Here is an 18772-nt window from a genome sequence, read left to right as displayed (position 1 = left end):
GAGAATTCATTTTTTTAATTTTTTTTCCCTATTCCGAGTTTCAAACGATTTTCAAGCATCCCTTTATTACCCCTGGCAGGTCGAATATTTAATTGGACCCTCCAGGCATTCGGGGTCGTTTCTGGATATCTTCCAAATTGCGTTATCGTGCATCCCCTCTCGAGTCGGAGAGGAAACGACACTCGCTCCGAATCGCATTACGTACTTCCGGCCAAACACGTCTCGAATATCTTACCCACCCCCTTGAGGGAGGTCCACCCCCGGAGGACGAAATTCCCGTCGAATCACGAAATGAACTCGGTCCCTCCTAACCTAATTTCCAAAGCCCTTAAATTTACAATTTCTATAATTTTAAAAATGAGGCTTAATTGTTTAAAAAAAAATATATATATTTCATGGATTTTACCCCGTGGTGGAGCTTCGGGCACGTTTCCGTTCCTTAGAAATTAATTCCCCTGCAATTTCGAGTAATTCGGGAATGCAGTTGACGCATCGACAATGACCGGTGCATCCTGGTGCAGTGCCCGAGGGTGGCTGGAACCCTTCCAGGGAATCGGGATGCGATCGGGGTAATTTTCGCCGACTGGGAGAGCCTCGGTACATCGCGCGATGCATTGCACCACATACCAGGATGCACATGCACTTGTACGCGAAATGGCTAGGTACCCCGAGTCAGTAATTCCAAAGCGAAGTAATTACAAGAGCACCGCATCGCTCTCAATTATTGCTGCATTTCCGACCTCCCTTTACACGAAAAAAAAAATAATCGCGAATCAATTTCGATCGATCTACCCTGAGAACAAAAAGAGCCATTGAACCAAAGAATATATTTCCGCGAACGGTACCAATGAAATATCTCGTTAATTCAAAAAATAATTATTTTACTCAAACTGGAATAAACTGGATGAGTAGTTTCTTCGGAGTCAGCTCATGCCAGTTGAATAATTATTTTCTGAATTGACAAAGTATTTCTTTGGGTTATATTTTTTTTTCCCTCGGTGTAGCTGCCACGAGGGCTCCTTAAGAGATGAATCGAGAGTGTAGATTAAATGTCCCGATTGAAGATTTTAATCCGAATTTAGAGTTGGAAGAGGGGGGTTAAGGTAGAAAACGAAAGTGTCACTGAGGGGGTGAAGTTGAAGAAAGAGGGTGGCGGCGCGTCACCCCAGGGGAGGATCCTGCCAAGTCGGGCGTCGGGGGATTTCATTTAAACTTCGGATCCGATGAACCCGCCTGAAATACGAGGCGCGGAAGGATTTCCGCCGCGGTTCCGCGTTTCATTCCGCGGCCGCAATCCCGCCGTTTGACGTCTCAACCCCTTCGGCCAAGTTGGCCCGAGTCGCGGGGGTGGACCGCCCCTTTATTGCTCGCGTCGTTGCCGTTCATCTCGGAGGTCCTGCTCTTCCTTTTCTCTAATAAACTCCGGGGGAAAAATTGTTGCCCTGGCAGGTTTTTTCCTTCCCTTAAGTATCCCCCGGAAGAGAATTTTTTCCTCCCCGTAATAGAAGTTTATAAAAAAAATATCGAAAAAGTCAAGCCACCCCCCTCTTGCTCCCACGTCCATCGTTGAGTAGGGTTCATTTTCTGTTCCCCAGAAATTTTCATTTCTTTTTTCCTTTTCCGACGTCGCATCCCAAGACTGAAGTTCGATTTTTCCTTTCCATCCCCCTCAGGAAGGGTGCGTGACTTGCGGCTCGATGAGTATTTCATGAAGCGGCCGATGCCACTTCCGGTACCACCAACCCCTTTATTATCGCGTGTTCCCGCAGCCGGCCAAGCTCGTGATTACGTGCGGAAGAATTCCGCACCCGCGGAATTATTCCTTCCGAAGGGTTCATCGGACGCGTCAGTGTTTTCCGCCACTTCTACTTTTCCCTCTTTCCCAGGAAAAAGAAACGTTAACCTTAGCAGGTGCATCAGGTCGCGTCCACGGGAAAAGGAAAACGCCCCCCGAGGAAACTGCAATTCGGAAGAAAGTGCACTTTTTTGATTTTTGGGGGGGGATGTGCGTTTCTACAAGTGCCCCAAAAATATGATGGAAAATTGCACCCCCCTTCGAAGAAAATTACGATTATCAAGATAGTCTCGCATGGGGTGGTTTAATTTTAAGAATGGGAATTTCCTCCCCTCTGCACTTCAGACGTGCAGTTCCCGGAAGTGGAGGAAGAATTATGAAAATAATTTCAACCCTCCCCGTCGGTCTAATTTCTGCACCGCGAGCAAAGTGGGCGAATTAACGGGGGGGGGGGGGTAGGGGGGGGGCTCCTCCGCGAAACTTGGCTAGGGGTAAAAAATGCCCCCCATGAAAAGTTGGCCCTAACGGCCGAACTTTCGCGGGGGTCGTCGAAAAGGGGGAGAGGGATATACTCAGAGTTCCCCAAAGCGGACATTACATGGGAGAAAATATGGCACCCCTTTCGAGGGGTTAATTAGAGCCCCCTCTACCTCGGACATTTTCACGTGACTAGATTTTTTTACTCGAATTAATTACACTTGTCAAACCAAAAAGAATGAAATACCCACCCTCGACTGCGGTAAAAAAGAATTCACCCCTTTAGGCTCATCCTGAAAATGTCACTTTTTACCCGGAAATGGATAAAAATGTCTAGCCGGGGAAAATGTCGGAATTGGAAATTTCGGGCGAGAGAAGTTTTCGGGAGGGGGGGCTTAAATTGGAGCCCTTGTCCTTTCGGAGGAGTTCCGCCATTTTGTGTCACCGCGAGGGAGGTTTTAATTAATTTGGTCCCGGGGAGAAACGTCGTTTATGGTAATCGACAATTTTTTTCTTTTTTTTTTTCCCACTCCATCCCGCTTCGAGGATTTTTATTAATAATTGGATCGCGCATGGAGATGGCGGGAGCTTTTTTCCAGGCAGTCGGGGGTTGGTTTTTCCTATTTTTTGTTTCCTTTTTCACGTTTCTGTTCACCCCCGATAGCCGAAAATCCTCAGCTTCAGGGTTTTCGGGGCGTTTTCCGATTTTCATGGCCTCGTCGCTTGGCCCGGCGCCTCGTCGAAACTGTTTTGTCACGCGCTTTCAATTCCACGGATTCTCCCTCTCTTTTTTTTTATTTTTACCCCTCTTCAATCTTTTTCCCTCCCCCTAGTTTTATTTTTACTGCGCCGGTGGCGACATTTACTGTTTCGTATTTCTACTCTGACTGGTCGGCTTTTGGGGCGCGTAGAAAAAATCCGAAAAATAGAGGAACGCAGTTTGGTGATTAACCTCGATTTTAGGTTAACCGTGGTAAGGACGGTGTAACAATATTTTTCATCGGGTGAAATTTTATACCTTTTTGGGGGTGAGGATTTCCCACGTTTGCTGCCTTCTGCGGAAATGGAAGGATTATCGGAGGGTCCTTCAGGACGCGCCGACCTCGAAGAGGTCCGATACCGATCGAGACGTCTCTCGCTCTGGACGAGTGGCTACGATTTCAATTATCACCTTGAACGGGAAACTGTCGGCGGTTTCCCCTTCCCTCGGGATGCCCTCGACCTTATCCTTAATTGCGATCTCCTCCTCCCCCGAGGTCGACCTTCTTCCTCGACGCCCCGCTCGATCGCCCCATTCATCCCGACTTTTCAACCAGATCCCCTCGTGTCATCGAAAAGTGGCTCCTCTAAAAGTTGTAGCTCACGAAACAACGGGCGACTTCTGTTCCGGACGTTTTCCCGTACCTCTCTCCCTTCAGCCGGAAACCCGCCCTGAAACCCGCGACGCGGAAGTCGGGGAAACCCTCGCGCCGCCACTTTCCCAACTTTTTCAACAATTCGTTTAATTACCGTGGAAGGCCTCAGGTGGCCCGCGATATTTTCAATCCTCGAAGTAAGGTCTACTCTGTCGAGGTCGAAGGAACGGGGGGTTATTCCGAACTCGTGGAATCCCTAAACTTTTTTCCAGGTCGACCTCGGGGCGTTGCAATCTCGCGCCGTGCTCGGTCTCGGGAGCGATTGCACTCGCGCCGTTTCGCGATTGCTTCCGATTTCAATTAGCCCTCGGAGGAAAAAGACAAGCAAGTGCTCCCGATGCGCCGCTATAACCTCACCCTCGATTGGGATTCCTTCCGCCCGAAGGTTGCTCCGAGTTTCCACCTTCGGAATCGCCTCTCCTTCTTTTGCACTTCCGATTGTTCCTCCTACCTTGTATTCAGGAAAAAAGGTCCTCCCAAGTACCGACACTGCGTTTCCCCTTTCCGTTTCCTCCGGTTAACAGCCTCTAACTGCTCCAAATAATTCCCTCTAATGAAATGAATTATTTTCTCAGAACAGAGGAAGAGCAAATTAATATTCATTTCTCCCTTTATTCTGGAGAAATAATTCATATCAACTGAGGGAATTATTTGGAACGTTCAATTTATGATTCTGGCAATTATCAAGTGGTAATGATTTTTTTCGGAAGAAAATCCTTGCTCGATTGTTTCCCGATAAATCGATCGGTTGGGTCTCGATTTCGGGGTCGACCAATAAGATTGAAGTTTTTAGGGATTTTGAAAATGCGTTACTCTGGAGGAAGGGGAGGGGGAAAATGCGATCTCGGAGGCTCTTTGGGTTTCCTATATATCTATATATCTATATATATATCGGATGCACATCGAATGTGCGCCCAGAGGCCAAATCGAATCTCGCTAGTCGATCCTGGCCGATGGCGCGTGCTTCGGCTTCCTCTGGGAGCTCCTTCGGAAAGGTACTTCTCTCTCTCTCTTTTCCTCTCCAGGAACTCGAAAACTTGAGACCTCGGACGTGGAGCTTTTCCCCCGGGATATCCGAGCTTCCCGAAATTTTCCGGCCAAGAGATCAGCCCTCTGACATTCCCGGAAACCCTTCGGCTCGAGGATCTTCCCCAAAAATCGAACAAGGAAATCCTGGTCAAGGATTAAGGGCATCTTCCCACAGGAACAAAAAATCATCTGCTTGTGTAATGCATCTAAAAAAAAAAAAATTCCACTTCCATAACCCTTTTTTTACGGTTTTGAACTCGGAGCGTCCTTTCAAGACGAAATTAGGGAGGATCGCTCAGGGGGTGGTTTAATATCTCTAAGCGCCCCTTACCACCCCATCGGTAATCGGAATCTATTCAATAGGGTGGACTCTCGAAAATCGGGGGTGAAAAATCCCCATCCCTTGTTTCCGGGGCTCTCGGAACCCGTGACCGATTGTCCCTTCCGGTCGACGCTTCCCCCTCCTGGGGGAACTTCCCCCGGGAGTTGACCTCGCGCTTCATACTCCAGAGGAAACTAAGAAAGGAACCCCCGGGGTTTGTCTTGCACTCCAATTCGACGAGAGTCATTTTCCGGCCGGGGGGAAAAATTTCCACTCGAAGGGAACGTCTCAAAGACGAGTCGGCGAGTCCCGAGGGAACGGCTTCCTGGGATCCGAATCTTCCGGGTCTTTTGAATTACCCTTTTTCCCATTTCTTTTTTTTTTTTTCTCTCTTTTCTTTATCGGGGATTGTTGGAATACGCCCCATATATGGTCACATCGGATTCCAATGGGAATCTCCGATATCCCGGATTCGCCTCCTTGCAATCGCTTTTTCCGACTCCTTTTTATCCGTTTTTCCTCCCCCCCCCCTTTTTATGAGGGGACGCGTGCGAGCCAATAAAGAGAGACCTATGGGCGACGTACATGGCTCGTAAGGAATTGCCGAGATTATTAAAAATAATATCCTCCTCGGTCGTACCCGCAGATAAACAATTTTTCTTTCCCACCGGCATGCCTAAATAAATCTGCCTTTTTTTTCTCTTTTTTATAACGATTATTGCATGCGTTCCGTTGGGAAAAAAAATGAACCTTCGAACACTCGACGCGAAAGGGTGGGCATTTTTTTTTTTTTTCGATGAATTATTACAGGCAAGGTATACACCGCGATGAACGATTGCACAGGGCTTTTCGACGCCACTTTAAACGAGGGATTTGAATATCATGCCCCTGTATTTTTTACACCCGGGGTAGAGTTTCAAGCGAAATGCATTCGAGGGAGAAATTCGTAGCGTCGATTATGACGCGAAACCATGTAAATTATTTGGAGGAGTTCCGAATCCAGGTGAGCCGCCCTCGAATACCCGGAGTTCCCTTTTCCCGGGTCATCGAAAGGATTAGTTTCGGGGTTGGCTGGTCGGAAAGCACCGGACGAAAGCTCGTGCCGTCCGCTCGTAAAGCCCGAGGAAGTTTCTCCTTTCCCGCGGGAGTCAAAGGGAGTGGACGGCCTCCAATCCCACCCCGCGCTTTGATTTACTTCGATTAGACCGAATAAAAGTCCCCTCCGGCCCCCGTAAAACAAACTTCCCCGCCCCACGGGGGAGGGCCCCCCGCTTCCACTCGGAGACCCGAGGAATATTGAATTAATAATCGCATTAATAAATACAAAGATCAAAGCGGGGTCGGGAAATGCTTAACAGGGTGCCTTTCAGGGTGCGTCACGCATTTACGGAACGAGGACCGATTGACGAATTTAACCCTTTGGCTACTAAGAGGGCCTAAAGGCGCCCGGCGTTCGGTCGAATATTGCCTGCCCGGTCAGACGAATCTCGCCCGTATGTCGAAATGGCTCCGCGTTCAAAGGGTTCCAGGGGAATTATTAAACCTTATCGGTAACCTCGTAGCACCTCTATTTCTTCCTTTATCTCGATTAATCCAGGACAATGGAATTAATCTAGGATTTACCATCGCCGTAAAAATCATCCCGGCTAGATGTCTCGATCAGGGCTTGCGGAGGCTGATTGACTGATTTACCTCAATGGGGGAATTATGCGGAGGGGAGGTGTCGGGATAGGTAGATAACGAAGAGGCGTCCGTAACCTCCCCGAGATAACTCGGAGAGCGACGGTGCGGCCTCGGCTTGGCCGGCCGCAGTGATAAGCCTCGTTGTTTAGATCGATTAGGAGTAAGCCGGTGCCCAGCCTCTACCGCGGCGGTCCAGTGATAAACCAGATCGGCCGGATGCGTCCTGAGGGGGGGCTTTACGGTGCCGGGGGGTATGTGCCCCCCTGGTGTACGCGTTGCCGCATTACACCCGAGTAATCCACTGCGCCGATTGAATCGACGGGCTTATCACGCGATTCCTGCCCTCCACTACCGATTACCCGACGAAAGCGTTGTTTAAGGTGATACGAAAGATTCGAACAAATATATATATATATATATAAAGAGTAATAATATTTATAATGATTTTTTCCAAACTGGTTGCACCGAGTCGTTTGACATATTTCGGCGCGCATGGAGGGGCTTGTTGAGTGATATGAAAGTCAAGGTAATGTTTAAAGATAAGGCGGGGTTCTTTAGTGGATCTTTTTGTTTCCGATGGCAGTCCCGAGATCGGCGCCTTTCCCTCGGGACCCCAGGTTTTTGCCAATCAGGGGCAGGTCCTTAATCATCCGGGAGGCGCGACCTCTCCGGAGGGGACGGCGGTTTCGCCGGAGGAAAAACCCCGGGGGAATATCCGAGGTGGAGTGGCGATAATACGGTTAGCCGACAATTACGCGAGCCGCGGCGCGGAAATTTCTAATTAAACCACCGCCACCCCCTCTCTCCCTCCCGAAAGGGTTATCGCCTTTCCTCCAGTGCCCGCGATTAACGCGTCGAGGTAAAAACGAGATTTAACCCGAAAAAAAAAAGAAACAGTCATGATTGTTAAAAAAATTAATTCCGCAGACTCGCGCAAAGGGCGGAAGTTTGCAGCGGGTGCACGCCCCCGCGGGGAAATAATTGCTAGGTGCCGTCCTACCGTTCGGTCGGCCATTACCCTCGATACCTCGTCGGCCCGCTGAGTGGAGATTAATTGCTCTGCCTCGTCGATTCGGTGATGATTAATGCGATATATTCCCGCGAAGAGTCGGACCGCCGAGCGGCGAGTGCGCACGCGGCTGCGTCCCGCGTGCGAATGCGCCGAGTGCAGCTGGGGGCTCGCGAGGGAGGCGAAAGGAATGGGAGGAGGCGGCTGCGGGTCGGCGGTCGAGAGGTGGTGGGGGAAGCTGGGTAAGATGGTGGGGGAAGACAGACGCGCTGGTGGGGGGAGGCGGCAGTACCGGGTGGCTCCCGGACGAGCTCAGGGGGCTGCCAACCCCCTCATGCATACGTATGCATGCATGCATGTGAGACGCGGAGGTTCCGCGCTAATTCAATCAGTCGAGACGACTGTGCGCGGAAATTCCGCAACAAATGGGCAGCCCTTCCGGGAGGAGTTGGGATCAACTTTGTACAACGCGTAATACATTTTATATAACTTTTACATTTTACGTGGAAGCTCCCAAAACGCGGCAGCGAATACTGGACCGGATTTTCAGATCACTCTTTTGCTCTCCACGTCGCGGAACGGCGAACTGGGGAAAACATTTGTACGATGTTTATTATGTTTTGTATAACTTTTGTACAGGGATTATCGAAACGAGTCACGGTAGTGGAGGGTAGATTTTTTTGTTTCTCTTTTTACTTCCTATTTTTTTTATTTTTCCCTATCCCGAAATTCGACCATGGCAGAGGGCGGGATGAGAATATTGAAGCGGGCCCTCTTTCTCTCTCCATCTCTCTGTATCTCTCGTTCGCTCGGGGAAATCCACGCACCCTCGTCGGGTCCGAAATTTCGGGAGTGGCAATGTTTGTAATGCACACAGAGGTTTTTTTTATCCCCGAGTGAGGGCTCACTCGCGGAAACGCGTCCGCGAGGATTTCCATTTCGCGGAGCCATTAAAACAGCTTTTTCCTATGTTTTTCTTTTTTTCTTTATTTTTTATTCACGTGATTCAGCCTTTTCACGGTATACGCGCGAGTACATATAAATAAATAAATGTACCCCCAACTTTGTTACGTGTTCCAACATTTATATAATAACCGTGGTTGGCTCTTTTTCCGTTCCTTCCTTCGCGTCGCCCTTTTGGTCGCGAATCGAGGAACAAAATGAAACTATAAAAACCCCTCCCCTATTACGGGGGGAAATTAATTTCTCAAAAGTCAAAGGGATCAAAAAGCCCCCACTCGACTCCGTGCTAATGGCCGAGTACTTTGGGGGTGTCTGAAAGCCTCCCCCGAGGGCAGAAAAGAAAGCCCCGCCGATCCCCTTTGGCGCTTTCGAAAACGAGGGAAATTAATTCCCCGAATGTTACTAGGTGTCAACAAAAATCCTGCAACGTGCACTTCGGGGGTGTCTGAAGAACACCCCTGGTCCTCAACTCCCTCCAAGATTTCACAGTCCTCGTATTTTCCATCCCCTATTTCTTATTCACCCTCAACGTACACCTTCGCGTTTATCGAAAAGTTCCTCTGACAATTTTCCTCCTTTCCCTTTTCTTCCCTGTTTGTCCAGAAAGTCCGTAAATCGAGTGACACTTGCGACGACCCCCTTTCCTGGGGGTGGGGGATAATGACTCGGTACGCGTAATAACCCGAGTGCATACAAATCTCGCGGATTTCCTTTGGCTTTGAAGGCGCTAACGAGGCATGATGTTTAATTGCAAAGAAGCTGGAGGAAAGGAACCCCCTGCGGGGGATGGGGGGGGAGCGGTAAATAAAACCGCGAGTTAACCCAGGTCGCGTACGCGGCGGTTTAAATCCCTTAAAGGGGTCGTCCCTCTCGGGGGCAGAGCCCCCCAACCTTGACTTTTTCCTCTCGGTAAAAATCGGAAAGAATTCCAAAAACCCGCGCGTTAATTTCATTAGGCGACAATGCCGGATCCGCCGCGGAATGTTGCCCAGGCACGCGGGAAACGGAAACAAAAACGCGCGCGGAATCTGCCGCGTCGACCGTGAAGCGGAAAAATTGGGGGAATGCTTGTTCTTCCGTTTTCACGTGTTTTTTTTTTTTCTTTTTTCCTTTCCAGTTTCCGTTTTCCTCGTTCTTGGGGTGAAGTCGCGTCACAACTAGTCCGGGAAGGGCGGATTTTCCGCGCCCCCCCGTTGGGTGGGAGATTTTTCTTTCCTTCTTTTGAGGGGGAGTCTTTTATCGCCCCCCATCCCCATTCCACCCCTCGACTCAATCACAGCCACGAGCACGCAACGCGAGAAGTCGGCGAACGTGGGAGGAAGTGGGTGGCGGTGGGTGGCGGTGGGCGGAAGCGGGTGGCGGGTGCTCGTCGAATCTTCCGATGGATCCGCGGAATGCCTTCCGGCGGAAGTGGCGTGTTGGGGAGGCTCCAGAAATCACTGCCTCGTAAACCGGTGTCGCACGCGACGATTTTACGGCGGATCGTATCTGCCGGGAGGCGGATCTGTCGCGGAAACTGTCCTCGAGATGCCCCCCTTTCTCCACCCCCAGCCCGACGTGTAAATTTTTTTTTTCAACTCACGACTCGCGTTCATTCACTTTTACATATCTCGATGATAAATATTTTCTACCAACCGTGGCAACGGGGATTTTACATTCGGTCGTTGATAACTGATACCGAAGAGTAGTTAGAGCACCGAAGAGAAAAATGCCGGAGGGAGGATTTTAGGAAATTCTGCCCTCCTTCCGATAACTACCTCGCTGACGGAGATTCGCCGCGATTCCGGTGATTTATGGATTTTTACTGGAACGCCCCCCGCCCCCCACCCCCACCCCCCCAACAGCTTTTATTTCCCTCTTTCGTGTCAACGCGCCCACCGAGCCGAGTCGATATGCCAGGGCTGATAAGTCGTTGTGTACCTACACGTTTCTATAAAGTTATTAACCTTATCGTAGCCGGAATCGCGACTACCCCCTGCGGCACCCCCCGTGGTCCGCAGGTGACACACTCTTGAATTGGTATCGCTTAATGCCACCCTTAACGCCCCCCTGTCATAAATCAGCGTTCACGTACTGAGAATTATGCTTTATAAATTTTTTTAGTTGTTAAATTAACATTTCGTAGGTGCAACATTTCATTTTTTTTCTGTCTCTTTTTTTTTTTTTTTTTTTCCGAGTGAAGGACAGGCTTTTGGGAGAAGGGCGAGTTGTCAGTTCCGAGGTGACGGGCGAGGGGTAGGATTTCCCGGGACCAACGAGGGTGGAATTTCATCGGGAGGGTACACGGCACCCAAAACTATGCGCGAACTACCCCTGCCGGTGGCAGCGGTCGAACTTCCGGTCGGATTGTTCGACGAATGCGCGTCTGAGGGACGAAGTTTCGACCGAGGGTGGCGCCGAGGGTGGCTAGGAATCACGGAGGGCGAACCTCCACCCCCCGCAGGTTCCGGACTCTTGGCCGAGCTGTGGTTTCCGCCACCCCTTCGCGTCCTCGAGTCGAGAGACGTGAATTCTCACCCCCAGGGAAATTATATGGGAATTAATAAATTTCTACGAATTTCCATTTTTCGTCGACATCGCAAGATGACTATAAATGGCGTGACAATTAAAAAATTTGTTGGATCGAACTTTTGTCCTCGTCGGAGAATTTCTTGAGGGGCCTAATAATTAACAACGCGTCGAATTGAATTTTTCGTTTACATCGAAAGATTAGATAAATGGCGTAATGGATAAAAAATTGGTTCGATTGGATTTTTTGTCCGCATCGGGAGAACGACTCGGGGGACATTTTCAATCCGAGGAAGAGCGACGGGGGTGCAGCCCCGAGATTTCTGCACAGGTTACCGGGGAGGGGGGTGTTTGCCCGAGACAAACGTATCTCCAAACGAGTTCGTGTTCAATCAATAGGAAGGCCCGAGAAAAGCAGTTCCGCGATGGGGGGTTACCCCCCGTGACAAATCGCGGGGTGGCTCGCGTCCAAACGCCCCCTCCCCAGGGGGCACCTGCCCCACCCCGAAAGGAATCGCGAAACGTCACAAAAATCCCTGGAGCTCCCAAACCGAGATAAAAGTCTCCGAATGTCCTTCCAACCCCCATTTCCAACTTTTCCGAAAATCAGGACTTAATGTAAAAAAGAAATCAAAAGAAACCCCCATCGATTTAATATAAACCCATTCCTCCATTGTTCTCTGTTCCGAAAATTGTGGGGAGAAGAGGTAAGAGAAAAAGAAATATCGAATCGGGGGGTGGAGTGGTATTTATATATTAAACATTGGCCGGGGAGAAACGTCCAGCTAGGAAATCTCGACGCAGTCATCCCTCGATGGATGAGGAGAATAAATTGGAGTACTTTTGAGGGTAGCCCGGGGGTGGAGGCACCCCATGGCAGATTGTAAAACGGATCCCCCCCGGGCTCTCGTTGAATCGACTCCAGGGGATGCACCCGTGCATCCGACATCGATGCACCCCGTCTCTTCGTCGTCGTCGGGCACCCCCGACCGACGTTAGGGGTTGTAAATCCCGGGGGCTTCTGCGGGCCTTTATTGTCCTGGCAGGGTGCATCGAGTCGCGATTCGAGTACCGGAAGCGGTTTACCGCGTCGCTTCCGGTTTGCCAATAAACGCGCACTTGCCCCCCTCCCCCTCGTACCACCCTCAAGGTGATAAGAAAGTGGTATCAAAAAGATCATGCCTATGAAACTTTCCCCCGAGCTTTGAATTTCAACAACATTAAAAAAAAAAAGAAAATAGAAAACAACGCGCGAGGATAATGGAGGCAGGCTCGATTTGTCGATTTGCGGTTCGAGGGGGCAATTCACCCCGCGGTGGACATCGCATGCACTCGGGAGAGTACTGCATCGTAAATCATCGCTTGGCCGAATTTCCAGAGGAAGGTCCTGCAGGTGGAGAGGGCGAAAGCGAGGACGCGCGACTCGTAAACCGTAATCCTGGACCGGCATGAGTGGGCGGAAAGGGGGAGGCACTTCATAATTCATAACAACCCCCCCCCCCTGCCCCCAGTGGTCAACCGTTAAGTCGTAGGATTAGCGCGTTAAACGGCCAAGGTACTCGCCGTCGTTTGCCCGTTAAGCGCCGTAATCCGTGTTGCGTCCGACTACTCGGTGGAGTAGCCGACTGATCGAGCCGGAGCCGGGAGAGGGGGATTAACGGCCATCGTTAACTGTAAACGGCAACGGCTACGACAACTACTCATCCCCGGGAATCTGCAGTCAGTTTAACGAGTGACGGCGCGTTTGGTAACGGCCGCCGGGATGAAACGATTTTCCAGGAGGGCCCCCGTTAATGCGCCGTTGTACGACCACCTGTACCGCGCTCGATAAACGGGGGAATAATTCGGAAAAGGGCGAGGAATGACGTTTCGTGATTAACGGATTGACACGCTTAACGACTGGGATGTTTCATGGGGTTGGTAAAATGGTGGAGGGAACGAGAGGAGTCGTAGGGCGCCGTTAAACGACCGCGTGTACTGCGCCGATACACGCGAGTCCGCCGTTAACGAGGGATAATTCGGAAATGGTCAAGGAGTGATTTCTGGTGGTTAACGGACCCGCGCGTTTAACGGCGGGGATATTTTACGCTGTTGAACGTTGCATTGTTAAATTCATGATGCCCTCCACCTTTTTTTTTTTTTTCTTTTTTCTTTTTTTCGTTTTCGGCCGGAAAACAAGGAGAGGAGGTTAACGACGGGGATTCAAGGCCGTTTCCCAGCGAGGCGGAGATTCGGGGGCGGGATATCATCCCGGGGGAAAAGTTGGGAACCTTATCGCGAGAGCACGCATGACCGACCAAAAGTGCATCCCGTCGAGGGGAGTTAACGTCGCGGGAAGGGGTGCGGAGACAAACGTCGCGAGTTCTGCTCCCTCCACCCTCAGGGGGTGCAACTTCATCCCCGATATTTGCTCGACCGAGAATCGTGCCACCGCCTCGAGTCCTCAATTTCCAGAATTTCGAGAATCTCCACGGAGGGAACTGTCCGAAACCACGGAGAGGACTCGGTGCACCGGTGCATCGGTGCATCGGTGCATCCTGCAGCACTCTCCAAGAAACCGACCCTGCCTCGGTGTCTCCACTCCCGATTCGATAGTGAAATCATGCGAACCGAATTGTCAAACGTCACCCATTGACCTTCGAATCTCACCAACCACTTTCAATAAAAAAAATTAAAATTAAAATAAGAAAACGTAATGGGGGCGAATTAGCCGAAGTGGCTTCCCTGAAATTGGGCAAATCCCTCGTGTAGGTTACACCCCGAGCCTTCCCGTCCAATCGGAAAATTCGATTTCCGCGATCGGCCGCAAACGCGACGCCCCCGCCCCCCGTGCGGGATGGAACCGTCTGTTTTTCCACCCCCGTGCGCAGCGCCCCTATTTTCATTTTCCCTCGGCGTGAATTTACATACCGCCCCCTTTCAGCCCTGGTGGCTCGAGCTTTCTCATTTCCCGGGGCAAAGAGGGGGGCGCCGGCAAAGCGGAGCTTTTGGCACGCGTTTTCTATCCCCCGAGGGGGGCCCCACCCTCGCCCCACCCCCCGGAAACTAAACTCCCCTAAGATCTTATTTTGCCTTCTAAGGAGGAAAAGCCCTTCCCAAGAGTTTCCGGCCCGATACCCCCCGGTTCCATAGAGACCGAATGAACCGCGGAAAAGCGGATCGGTGGGGGGTTGAGGGGAGGGGGGAATAATACTCTTCGGGGGAAATTGCATGTGTGCTCTCGCGGAAACCCGTTTCGACAGAGGGGGGAGTCGCTTTCTTCGGTTACCGATAAATGTGACCGGCTTTCCCGAAAACTGATTCGGCGCTTCGGGGGCGAACCCCCCCAGCCACCCCCTTCTCGGCGAACAAGTGACGGAGAAATTTGTTTCCTTTTGATTTTCTTCTATTTATATATTTTTTTTTTTTTCACGGAGAATGGAAATTTAATCCCGCCCGGTGAGCAGGCTTTCCCTCATCTCGGGTGCAACGAGTGCATCTCCCCCGATGCACCTCGCGCGTTCCAGGGGGTCGTTCCTTCGGTCACCGATAAACCTTCCTCCACCTTCAAACTCGATCTTCCATATTTTATTTTATATTTCCTTCTCGGTGATGTCCACGAGATTTCCCACTTTCGCCCGGGGTGCACCGCGTTGCACTTCCGGCGTTGCACCCTGCGCGGTTTTGCGCCTCACCCTCGAGCGGGGGCTCATTTATCATGAATATTGCGGAATCCGAGATGCGCGTGTATATTTCATGTATATATATATATATGCACATACGTATGCATCGGGAGAGGGAGGTGGGGGGTGACCCCAGGGAACTGCATAATTCATAATTTCGAAGGCGCGAGGTGACGGCACGGACATTCCTCCTGGTGGTAATAAACGCCCGAGGGACTCTCGGGAATGGCGACCTCAGATTTTCCCGGATATCGGGGGAAGTGGAGGGAGGAGAGAAGAAAAAAATAGGAAAGCGGAAAACGAGCCGTGGGGGAGGTCTCGCCGGATTGGCCGGGAATAAAAATTCTCCCATTGTCCGAGGTCGCCCTTTGTGCTTGCTTTGTTACCGAGCTCGCCTCGATTACGCCGCCATATTTGTCAATAATTGCTTCGTACACGGTTATGTCGACTCCACTTGTGGGGGCTAACCTTGTTTTCCCGATTTTACGCGGGATACCCTATTTCCACGAACATGAAAAACTGAACGGGGTTTTCCCTCTCTCTTCCGTCTAAAAGGTAAACCCGCGAAATTAAGGCCTGATTAGTAATAAATCGCTTGAGGTGATATGAAAGGGTCATGTGTATGCATCGAAACGTGCAAAACATTGGTAAAACTATTCTCCAAACTGGGCGGCACCGAATAATTTTCTTGTAATTTCCTTTCAAATTTAAACATTGACGCGCGATAATCTCAGTGTACGAGTTTACATTTTGTCGTCACATTACATTGTCGTTACATTACGTCGAATCTAGGATTTTCTATGCGGCACGAGTGCGAATTATGTATGCTAATCGTGAATGCGATTTGACGGTGTGGTAATAAAAAAAAAAATTAATAAAGCGCTAAACGGTGGAACCGCTCCGTTTGAATAATGGCCGTCTCTGTCAGGGGCAGATTTAATGAACGGCGCATAAAACCCTTCGAAAGGGGTTGAAAACTCGAAGGGTTTAATTTTTTTCCTCTCTTTTCCATTTCCCCGATTCATCCCTTTCTTTTTATTCCGTCTCGACCTTTTCGCCGTGTCCGGCTTCCGGCGTTGATTTGCGCGATCGCGTAACTCACGTTATTCCGCGGTGCGGAAATTCGGGCGGATCGACGGGTTCCTCGCGGGATCGGGGCCGTCGATCGCGTTAATCGCGGCCGGGGAAATTAAATACCCACCCTGGCGAGCAAATCGCCCACCCTGATATTGTTCTCGCCCGGGCGGAATATTTGTTTTTTAACGAGGCCGGATAACTCATTCCGCCCGACAAATATTTACCGGCCGACAGCGGCACGCTTGATAAATTCCGTCCTTTTTTTTTTCCCCTAGTTTTTGGATCTTGTTTTTTATCATCCCCCCCTTACTCCGGTCGGCGCGGAATCCACCATAAATTCCGCCATTGAATCGAATTCATTGGCGATTCCCGGGGGAGGAATTGCCGCCGATTTCCACGCGGCCTCGATTTTCCGCTAAAACATCGTTTCCCGCCCAGTTTCACTTAGCGATTTTATTTCCCCACCCTGGGAACAATTTACGAGTCCCACGTGAGATAAAATGCCGCCGTAGATGTTTATGTTCGCAAATTTCATATCTCGCATTTCATTCGATCCGGAAATTTCAGTCGCTGGAATTTTCTCATCCGTATCCCGAAAAAATGTAAATTCTAATGTGACTTTTTCCTCGTGTCAGAAAGTTCATCGTAAATGTGTGCTTTGGCATTTCGTGCGAAAAAAAAAAAAGCAAACAGTTCAAGAATGGTTCTGGAAATAAAAATGGAAATGGAGTCTCGTGGATTTTCGGGAAAGTCAAGATTGGAAAATTATTCGAAAATCGAGCGAATGGTCCAGAAATCTCAAAACGAGGAGTCCCTCGGGACTCGGATGAGTCCTGGGGGTGCATCTCGCAGCTGCAGTTGCAACTGCACGTGCCGAAGCTCGTACGGTTCTTACGTGCGGTTCTCGAGGAGGTCCCTTCCCCGTCGTTGTGAGAGGGAAGAGAGAAAGAGAGAAAAATGCATAGAGGTCCAGAAAAAGAGAGAGACAGACCCTGTGCACGGAGAGGAGAGAGAAACCGCGACTCTCTCATGCACTGCGGATTTGATCCGCGAGACGTGAGCCGGCGTACCGAGAGAAGGCAAGGAGAAAAAGAGGGTGAAATGGGGGTGCCCCCCCACAACCCACCAACTACCCCCTCGAGTGCCTTCCGCGGGGCATTATGTAAACGCGCGCCTTTTATGCGCTCGAACAATGCGCGGGAATATCGCCGATCTTTTTCCTGGCCATTTCATTATTTCCTTTTTTTTTTTTTTTATCAGTTCCGCCGAACGGCCGGCCCGCGTCCGGAATAATTTCCTTATCGGGATTTTTATCAGGCTCTTCCGCGGACCTTCTCCGGGAGACTGCAAACGAACGATATCTACCTACGATAACGAAACCGAAAAGAATAATCGGGGCATTTTTTCTCTCACCTCAGAAGTGTACGTTTTTCTTCCCCCTCGGGTTTTTCCGCGCCATCCCCCTGGCAGACCCTCGGGGGTGGAAAAATCTCCCGATCTCCTTCAAAGAAATATTCCCTCGGTCGGATGACATTTTTTTTCTCTCACCGTAGAAGGGTGGATTTCTTTTTTCTTCTTCCCCGTCACGTTCTTCCGAGCCGCCCCCTCCTGGAAGACACTCGGGGGTGCAAAAAGCTCCTGGATGGAAATTAGGGCGACCGGGGGTAGGTAGGGGGTCGGTGTCCGTGCCGGCGCAATAAATCTGTCCGGTGCATAAAATATGCATCCGGGGAAAGCGGGCGTCCCGTGCAATCAGGGCGCGAGCCCGGAACAAGTGCGCCCCTCGGCGGGCGAAGTGTCGGTCGTTATCGGGAAATAGTTTCTGCGGCTTGGCCGCTTCCTTGGCGAGCAGTCGGGGGAGGGTCGTCTTTAATTTGCGCGACCCTTTAGCCTCGGTCCACGGGGAGGGAAATTGAAAAACCGGACCCGGGATGTATAAGTAAACGAGGGGCGGTTACTCGGGCTTAATTCACCGCGAGGGAAGCTTGCCGCGGCCATTACGTCGCGCTTTTCCCGGCCCCTCTCCTGCTCCCTTGTTATGTGACAATCATCCGGATGGTCCTAATTCCGGGGATTGCCATTTCCTCGGGCGGTGCACCTGCGCCGCGTCTCGTCTTGTCTTTCGTGAATGGCAATTATACGGCCGAGACCGCCCCTCGTTGAAGGAGTCGTATAACGCGGACGTCGGTAATCGAGGGAGAAGAGAGAGAGATAAGGCCGGAAATGTCCCAGAATCCTGATCGCGCGGTGAAACAAATTTCACCTGGGCCAGGGAAATATTTCTTCGAACGATACCAAAGAAATAATTCCGAGAATAATTAAATCACAAAATAAAAACGCTAATACACTTCTCAATTAACAAGAGTATTTCAATCGGCCCAAATTCCCAGAATAATTATTTCAATCAAATCAACTGGAGTACGCGCGGTAAAATTAATCCGCCACCTCGATACACCGTATCAATGAACATTTACCATGAATTTCGGAATAATTTGTTAAATTCACGTCACGATGTTAAAAGAAGTCTTAAAAAATGAAAATAAAAAAAAACAGGGCGCGTTGTAACTCGGCACGACGAGGGGGTTTGGGGGGTGAGGGGTCTTGAGAATCGTAAACCCAAGAACCACCCTTGAAGGGACGCCCTTGCGGATTCTCCTCGCGCGCCGTCAAAGCGGCCTCGAGAGATGAAGAAAAAGAGAGAGAGGGAGAAAGGGAGAAAGAGAACACGACTGTCCCACGGAAACGCGAGTTTCCCCGTACCTTTATTTCTCATTTATTTATTTATTTAATTCCGCCCTTTGGGGAGCGCCGGATAACGAGGGGGGTTTGCGG

The 18772-nt window shown here is 50.4% G+C and overlaps 1 protein-coding gene across 1 annotated transcript in view; it reads left to right on the top strand.

The window, feature by feature from the left end:
• The window catches only part of LOC105703751 (leishmanolysin-like peptidase), a 137277-nt gene that overhangs the window by 34908 nt on the left and 83597 nt on the right, over positions 1–18772 (top strand). The window lies entirely within an intron of this gene.

This window comes from Orussus abietinus, unplaced genomic scaffold (assembly GCF_000612105.2).
Source record: "Orussus abietinus isolate OABI.00-Male unplaced genomic scaffold, Oabi_2.0 scaffold26, whole genome shotgun sequence".
In the NCBI taxonomy this organism is placed as follows: domain Eukaryota; kingdom Metazoa; phylum Arthropoda; class Insecta; order Hymenoptera; family Orussidae; genus Orussus; species Orussus abietinus.
The sequence above is the reverse complement of the archived record's forward strand: the minus strand, read 5'-3'. Positions and strand labels throughout refer to the sequence as shown.